The sequence below is a fragment of the Chiloscyllium plagiosum genome, unplaced genomic scaffold, assembly GCF_037043375.1.
Source record: "Chiloscyllium plagiosum isolate Xiang-an unplaced genomic scaffold, Cpla_swu_hap1 HiC_scaffold_44, whole genome shotgun sequence".
In the NCBI taxonomy this organism is placed as follows: Eukaryota; Metazoa; Chordata; class Chondrichthyes; order Orectolobiformes; family Hemiscylliidae; genus Chiloscyllium; species Chiloscyllium plagiosum.
Window position 1 is genome coordinate 55,751,250 of NW_028270182.1, and position 8,125 is coordinate 55,759,374.

Below are 8,125 nucleotides of genomic sequence, written 5' to 3' on the forward strand. Positions count from 1 at the left end.
GAAGCGCAGACCCAGGGGTTAAAACAAGAGTCTCCAGACTCCTGCGTAGAGCCTCATTATATATGGTGGGTGACTCACAGTAACATTGACAAAGTCGTGTGAACTCATAAGATTTCCCTTTGAAAGAAAAAGCGAACCAGAATTGACTATCTGGATGCACCGTCACACTAAAGAATGTATTTGCTAAATCCACAGCAGGGAACCATTTACTGTCCGGTAGAAATTGAACTAATACAGTATAGGGTTTGGGAACATTTGATGCGTGCGGGACAACACTGTTATTGACTGCCTGCAGGTCTTGAACAAACCTGCATTCCTCCGGTTCACTTGGAATTTTTGCCTTTTTGATCAGAAAAATGGGAGTTCTCACCGGTGAGTTTACACAGGGGATTATCTCTCTAGCCTTTGGGAAGGATTGAAAGACTGGAGTAACTACGTCCATGGCCTTGGGTTTTATCGGGTATTGTGCCCTGCCAGGACGATACTCCGACTTCGTGGTTACTCGTATTGGTTCACAACCTCGTATAAGCCCCAAAGCATGTTTTCCTTTTACCCATAATTCAGTAGGGACCGTTATTAATCTTGGGTCTGAGAAGTTTATCTTAGGGAAACGCCAGGCCAGCCTTCTAGGCTCTTCAGGGCTAGCGGGGGTTACCTCGACTGTTCTATTGCCTGAGTTAGACAAATTAATTTCTTCCTATATGTCCGCACATCTGCATTGAACCACATACCCACATCGTCCCAGAACACCCAACATTTCGTTCTTTATGCCTTTAGAACGCATGGCCCCAAATCCTGCCACCAGTCACTGGACACCTTCGCCAGTGACACGCGAGGAGCGTAGCCTTCCACATCAAAAATATAGAGCTTACTTGCCGTCACAGGTACTTGACATAAGTTCACACTGACTGCACATCTGCCATCCCTTCAATAAAATTCGCACAATAACAACTGACCTGGTTTAACCAATCCCCTGAACAAATACTTCTCTTATGGTTCCTCAAGGCTATCGTGGTGTATATGTGCTGTGCAGTGCTGCACATACCCGCAAAAAAAAATCGGTGTTAATAGGATTAACATGGTTACCTGCTTCCAGGGCGAGTGAATTGCTCACTGAACTCATTGCTGTCTGGCTTAATCGCCACTCATAGACATACAGCAGGGGTCGTGGGTTGTATTTTACAGTTTACACTTGTGAATCTTCCCTTTGAATTACCTGCAAGCCCGTCGGGTACTGAGCAAATACAACCCCAGTCTCACTGTGAGATTCCGTGCCTCTAATGTAAAGGACAGAATTCTGCTAACAAAATTGTGAATTAGAATGTATACACATTACTGATTTCACACAATATGGGTGCGGTAAAACTCTCTCATATCACGAGGCCTGATGCCTCCATTGAGTTCAGGAACATTCCACTCATCTTTATTGGCGTCAACTCTCTGAACTGTCTTGATTTGAGGAGTGAATGTGCTGGCCATGTATCTACCAAAAAGGTAATTGGTGCACCTTCCACTTATAACATAGAGGTAGGCATCGACATATACGCATCATTGTTATATTGAACATATTGTCCACACTTCGCAATCTCAATGCTCAATATAGAGTTGGGACACATCTCAGTGCCCGTTAGTTCAGTAGAAGTGATTAGACTAAGGGATTCTTCGTTGCCAACTATAAAGGAAAGAGGTTTACCTGTACCTTGTGGCCTGCCCACCTCAGTCGTCCCCTGTCAGTCACCATGCTGTCCAGCCTCCAGGACCGATTGAGGCTGTCTGTGCGGGCACTGTCTCGATCAGTGGTCCATTGCTCCGTAAACAAAGCACCAGCCAGATCTATCTCTGCAAGCGCACTTCCGCGATCCCTTCCTCTTTTGCGAACTCCTCCCGTGCCTCTCTCTTTTCCCGCAGTTCCTCCCTCCAACGGCTGAACGACCATTTGCATCATAATAAGCTGAGGTTTATGTGATTGCTGTTCCATCTTTAATTTCCGGTTATGGTTCTCTTGAGCCAGCAATGTTTCAGCATGCATCACGTATTGTTCTATCTAATCCAGCTTCCCCATGTCCCAGGTAATACACGGATATTGTTACCTATTTTGTTGTTTCGTACTGCATTCCATTGATGAAGCTGCTCCTCAGGTGTGCCTCAGACAGTGTGATCTCTGCCGTCGTTATGTCCTTGGGTGGTATCAGTCCACAATAGACCTTATCGACTTTCGTGAGGCAGTTAAGATACTGGGACATTGTCTCGACTTCTTTAGGGATTCTTGCTTCAATTGATTGTGGGTACGATATGCTATTGGTGATTCAGCAGACCCTGGGGCGGCGACCGTTGACCTGGAATCTTCGTGAAGTGGATCTCGTAGGGGGGCTGTAGCTCTTCGAGGGCACCCATTAAGGTCAGGATCTGATCCAGTCTTAAGACACTGTACAGCTTCATTAGGTTGTTTTCCGTGTGTTTGTGCATGTGCGCTGGTGTTTGTCCGTGTACTTGATCTATCTTTTATTCGAGATTTTCTTTCCCTGAAATCAGGCTCAGCCTTCAACATGTTACAAGCTCTCCAATTCACAGGTTCTATTTTACCCTTCCGTTTCTCCTTCTCTCTCTCCTCCAACGGTGACCTCAGAATTTGCAACTGCATGTTACTAAAACTTCCTTCCTCCAGAAAACCACGGTTCCTTGATTTACATTTTTAACTGCTTTACAGAAACTGGGCCATAATTATTCAGCATAAATTGTATTTTTTCTTGACCATTCCGAATTGTCTGACGACCCTCTTTTTGTTCACTCTTGCTGGAGCCGATTTTCATGGATATTGGAAAAGTATTCATCTCTCTCTGTCTGTCTATCTGTCTCTCTCTCTCTCTCTCTCTCTCTCTCTCAGGATTCCATAATCTTCTCTTTGCCAATATAACTTGCTTTTACCTCCGGAGGTCCCCTCTCATTGGACGTGACCGCCTCATTGCCTTGGTTTTCACAAACCAAGAACCCAAGTAACTGGTACAGCTTTGCTGACCCCAACGCTGCCCATGGTGGCTCCAAGACTCAACCCACCGTTAATCTTGCTGTCTCTGAAACTCTCGAGAGACGGCAATCCTTTCCCTTGAGCTTTCCTCGAATACCGCGCGAGAGTTCACTGGTCCCTCTTCCTGGTTCATTTGTTCTCTTCGAACGAGTCTCTATGTCGGATTACTTTAGCCACAACTCTTACCCTGACCCTATTCAATTCGGAACGCGACTCTGGGGCGATCCACTTATCCCCAGTCCTCTCACGCAAAGGGGCCAATTCAGCGCTGGAGATGAAGTGAAAGACCCTCAAGGCAGTGGCGCGTACACCTCCTGGGAATCTTCAAAATCTTACCCAGTCGCAGGGTCCCAGGCGAGCCCCCTAGTTTACTGCCGTGGAATTTCAATCGACTCGACGCAAATGCTAACAAGAGCAAAGAAAAAGTTTATTTTTGAAATTTGCAGAGTGGACCCGACACATGTGCAAGACGCCTCATGAAATGGACGCCTGACGGTCTTCACATATTCCCTTTATACTATATATTGCCTTGCCTTATCACACCTCAAGCCAGGAACCTGGATCAGTCGAGTTCCTTTCACACATGGAGTTGCTTTTTCTAATTCATTGACTGCTGATATAATAGATTATTGGCCTTGGGAGTCAGCTATAAATTAGGTTGAACTTTACATTTTTTCTGTCTTTTTGCAAAGTTAGATCTATAGTTCTTTGTTTCAACCATGGTTTCACAGATTTCACAATAAATGATAATTTTCCATTACAGGGATCGGGCTGACAGTGACTCAATAAGTGTGATGGAGTGAGGATGATAGTGACACAATGAGGGTGAGGTGTCAGCGTGGTAGTGACGCAGACTGTGTGAGTGGATCAGGCCGATAGTTGCGCAGTGAGGGGGGTCAGAGTGATAGTGATGCAGTAAGTCTGTGGGATCGGACCAATAGTGACGCAGTAAGTGTGAGGTGGTCAGGGTGATAGTGAAGCACTTCGTGTGAGGGGTCAGTGTGACAGTGACGCAATAAGAGTGAGTGGTCAGGCTGATAGTGACGCAGTAATTGGAAGGAGATCAGGCTGATTGTGATGCAGTAAGTGTTACTGTGTCAGGCTGATCCTGACGCATAAAGTGGAAGGGGATAGGGTGATAGTGACGCAGTAAGTGTGATGGGGTCAGGCAGAGACTGAGGCAGTGAGTGTGAGACAGTCAGGGTGATAGTGAGGCAGTAAGTGTATGCGTTCAGGCTGGTAGTGACACAGTAAGTTGAGAGCGTCAGGCTGATAGTGGCCAATAAAAGTGAGGTGGTCGGGGAATAGTGACGTAGTAAGTGTGAGATGTCAGGCTGTTAGGCATGCATAAGTGTGAGGGGTCAGTCTGATAGTGAAGCAGTCGGTGTGAGGGGGTCAGGCTGATAGAGACGCAGCAAGTGTGGTGGGGTCAGACTGATAGTGTCACAGTATGTGTGAGGGGTCAGGCTGATAGTGATGCAGTAAGTGTCCGTGAGTCAGAGTGATCCTAATGCAGGAAGTGAGAGGGGACAGGATGATAGTGACGCAGTGAGTGAGGGGGTCAGCGTGATGGTGACGGAGTAAGTGTGAGTGTTTAGGCTGATATTGATGCAGTAAGGTGAGGGCGTCAGGCTAATACTGGCCAGTAAGTGTTAAGTGACAGGCTGATAGTGATGCAGGAAATGTGAGGAGTCAGACTGATTGACACGGTGCAATTATGAGGGGTCAGGCTGATAGTGATGCGGGAAGTGTGCGACTTTCAGGCTGATAGTGACGCAGTAAGTGTGTTGGGAGCAGAGTGATAGGAACGCAATAAGTGTGAGCGGCTCTGGATGATAGTGACAGGTCAGTATGAGGGGGAGGATGGTAGTGATCCAGTGAGTGTGAGGTGTCATGATGTCAGTGAAACAGACTGTGTGAATGTGTCATTGTGATGGTGACATGGCAAGTGTGTTGGGGTCAGGGTGACAGTGACGCAGATGCTTTCAGGGAGTCACGTTGTAGTGATGCAGTAATTGTGAGGTGTCAGGGTGATAGTGGCACAGTGAGTGTGATAGTGACACAGAACATTTGAGGTGCTAGGCTGATAGTGACGCAGTATGGGCAAGAGGTCAGGGTGACAGTGATGTGGATGCACTCACAGGGCCAGGTTGTAGTAAAGCTGTTAGTGTGAGTGTCTCAGGCTGATAGTGATGAAGTAAATGCGAGGGACTAAGGCGGACAGGGATGTAGTAAGTGTCCAGGGGTAGTGTTAGAAGTGACGCAGTAAATGTAAGTGTTGAAGCTGATAGTGACGCATTACGTTTGAGGGGATCAGGCTGATCTGGACGCAGTGTGACGTTGTCAGGATGATAGTTATGCTGTAAGTGTATGGGAGCACAATGATCTTGACGCAGTAAGAGTGGGGAGTCAGGGTGATAGTGACGCAGTAAGCATCAGTGGGTAAGTCTGATAGTGATGCAGTATATGTGAGGGAGTCAGCCTGGTAGTGGCGCAGTATGTGTGAGATGGTCAGGCTGATATTGATGCAGTTAGTGTGTTGGGGTCAAAGTGATAGTGACGCGATAGGTGTAAGCGGTTCAGGATGATAGTGACACAGTGGGTGTGAGATACCAGTGTGATAGTGACGCAGTAAGTGTAAGGGGTCAGGATGAAAGTGACACTAAGTGTAAGGCCCTCACTGTGATAGTGCCGCAGCAAGTCTGGGGTGTCAGGGTGTAAATGACGTCGTAAGTGAGAGAGGGACATTGCGATAGTGAAGCAGTAAGTGTGAGGGGTTCAGGCTGATAGTGACACAGTCAATGTGACGGGGCAGTGTTTTATTGACAAGATAAGTGTGAGGCGTCAGTCTGATACTGACACAATAAATGTGATGAAGTCAGGCTGACAGTGACACAGTAAGTGTAAGGAGTCAGGGTGATAGTAACATAGGAAGTGTAAGGGCGTGACTGATAGTGGCAAAGTAAGTGTTTGGCAGTCAGGCTGATAGTGACGCAGTCAAAATGAGGGTCTCGAAATGAAACTGGCGCAGTAAATGTGAGGGCGCCAGATGGATAGTGATGCAGTAAGTTTGAGGGGTTCACGCTGATATTAAGGCGGGAAGTGTGAGGGGTCAGGTCTATAGTGATGCAGTAAGTGTCGGCAGGTCAGGCTGATAGTGATGCATTCAAAGACCAAATATCCAAGGATCACTGTAGTGCTGAATAGCGAGACTTCTCAAGGCTAAGACAAAAATCAATAGTTCTCATCCTGGTCATAAATCACAATGCTTCATTTTAAAATTGTCCTCTCCTGCTTCTAGATTCACCAATGAGGGAACAAAATTTAATTGCACCACCCTGTTTATCTCTTCAAATATTTTGCAACTCTCAATGAGATTACCTCGCTTGTTTTGAAATTGTTAAAAAAAGGCCGGATTTGCTCAATTTCAATTCAGAGGACGAACGTTCATCCATGATATCAAGGCTAATCACCATTCGTGGTATACCTCATATGGCATTAGTATCTTTCCTAAATTGAGGATTATAATTCCTCATACTGTAGTCCAAGTGCGGTCGAACTGAGCCACCATACATTGGAAATAATGCTTCGTTCTCGTGCCCTGAAATCCTCCTGCAGCTTTCACAACAGACTTCTACAACTGCCACTAGACTTCAATGACTTATTAACAACTTCTCCAAGATGCATTTCTAGACATGTGTACTTTCTACTTCAAACCTTCGACAAATAATCTCCACACATTTCCCTCCTGACAAGTATGATAAAGTCAAATCGTTGCTATTTATTAAATCATGAGGGACATGGATAGGTTGACTCGTCAAGGTGTTTTCCGGCTGGTGAGGAAGTCAAAATTTAGAAAACATCGGTTTAAAATTAGTGGGTAAGGATTTAAAAGGGACGTCAGGGGCAACTTTTTCAGACGCGTCCAGAATGAGCTGCCAGAGAAGTTGGTGGAGACTGGTACAATATAACATTGAATGGCATCTGAATGGATATATGAGTAACAAGGTTTAGAGGGATGTGGGCCAAATGTTGGCAAATGGGACCTATTAATTTAGGATAACTGTCCACCATGGTCAAGTTGGAAAGAAGGGCCACATTCCGTGTTGTATTGTTCAACGACTTGTTGAATCTAGAAAAACCGCAAAAGCTTTGCAAATAATTCCGTCAAGACGATTTCAAGTTCCAAATCTTCGGTTAATCTTCCTCTCTTGTGCTCACAAGTTCATTACCTGATGTCAGAATTTACGGATTAGTTGCTGGATCCATTCCTGTAAATTGGCCCCTGCATTCTTTATAATTCCGATATTTTTTTTTTACGAATGTAGCTAGTGTTTATGGACTTAGCATCAATATTTCTAATACCATATGGCGATGAATATTAAAACACAACAGCATATCGAATTTGGCACCAGATGATGAGAAATTGAGTCAAAATCGATCGGACGCAGTGAGACAATGATCCTCTCTTCATGTGGTGTACATCAGTGACTCTATAAATCGACGAAGAATCATTCCCACAACTTCAGCTGTGGCAGAATCTAGTTTGCGGTGAAAGCCTGTCAATCTGCTAAGGGAACGTACGTCTGGGTCTTTGCAAAGGTTTGGCGAAATCTTTGGGTCTTGACAATTTGTTCTTCCAACAAATTACGTATTTCATGAATTCAGTTGTTTTCCTATGAAAATTGGAGAATCGGCCGTAGCTGTGATGGCCGAGAGGTTAAGGCGTTGGATTCGAAATCCAATGGGGTCTCCCTGCGCAGGTTCGAATCCTGTTCACAGCGTAGAATCTTTTAAAAGTCATTAATTCCTTTGCAGGATTTGGATTTCGTGGAGCTTGAGCTTTGCATTTAATCGAAAGTAAATTTTCAACTGTGAGGAATCCGAAGTAATTTCAAGACTGACCCAGTTATCTAATTGAATAAATTATATGTCGAGACACAAAAGCCACCAACTTCCAACACGAATCAGTTTCAACACATTTGTCGAACTATCGTGAAATTTGGATGTTCGGGGGGTGGAATTCAGCAAAACAAGAAGCAATGCAATACACTTACCTGCAGGTGATGATTTTTTTTAAGGATCAGATGAAAGTCAAGC

At 45.2% G+C, this 8,125-nt stretch overlaps 1 non-coding gene across 1 annotated transcript; it reads left to right on the plus strand.

The window, feature by feature from the left end:
* The first annotated feature begins 7,727 nt into the window (after nt 1–7,727).
* Nucleotides 7,728–7,809, plus strand: trnas-cga (transfer RNA serine (anticodon CGA)). The gene has a single exon. It is a non-coding gene; the product is annotated as a tRNA-Ser (tRNA).
* Nucleotides 7,810–8,125: the final 316 nt, after the last annotated feature.